Raw genomic sequence first — 482 nt, 5'->3', positions numbered from 1 at the left:
GCTGCCGGGTCGCGCCGAGCCGCGCCGGGCCGGCCGCCTCAATCACTGCCCTCACACCATGGCTTCCAGCCCGCCGCTGACATCATCTCCCCGCGCCGCCCCGCCCGGCCGCCGGCCTCCGCCTGCGGGGCGGGAGCGGGGGCGGCCCCGGCGCCGGCTCCCCTCCAGGCACCGCGGGTAGCCTGAGTCACCCGGTACGGAACGGCACGGTACGGTACGGAATGGCACGGCCCTTCTGCCGGGCAGCCGGCGGGGCAGGGTGGGGTGGGTGCCCGCTGTCGCTGAGAGTCGGGCACCCTGAACCCAGCATCGCCTGCGAAACTACCTTGTTTTGTCCCCTCTTGGCTTAAAAATGTGACTAAACCCAGCCTTTTATTTTTCTTCCCCTTACATGAGCGGAAGGTGAAAATGATAGGTGCTAGCAGGAGAAAAAGGGAACGAGAATTAAATACAGCGAGGCTCATTTCGATAGTGCCGCTTTC

This window comes from Indicator indicator, chromosome 19, assembly GCF_027791375.1.
Source record: "Indicator indicator isolate 239-I01 chromosome 19, UM_Iind_1.1, whole genome shotgun sequence".
Lineage (NCBI taxonomy): Eukaryota > Metazoa > Chordata > Aves > Piciformes > Indicatoridae > Indicator > Indicator indicator.
This window is presented reverse-complemented; position numbering follows the sequence as displayed.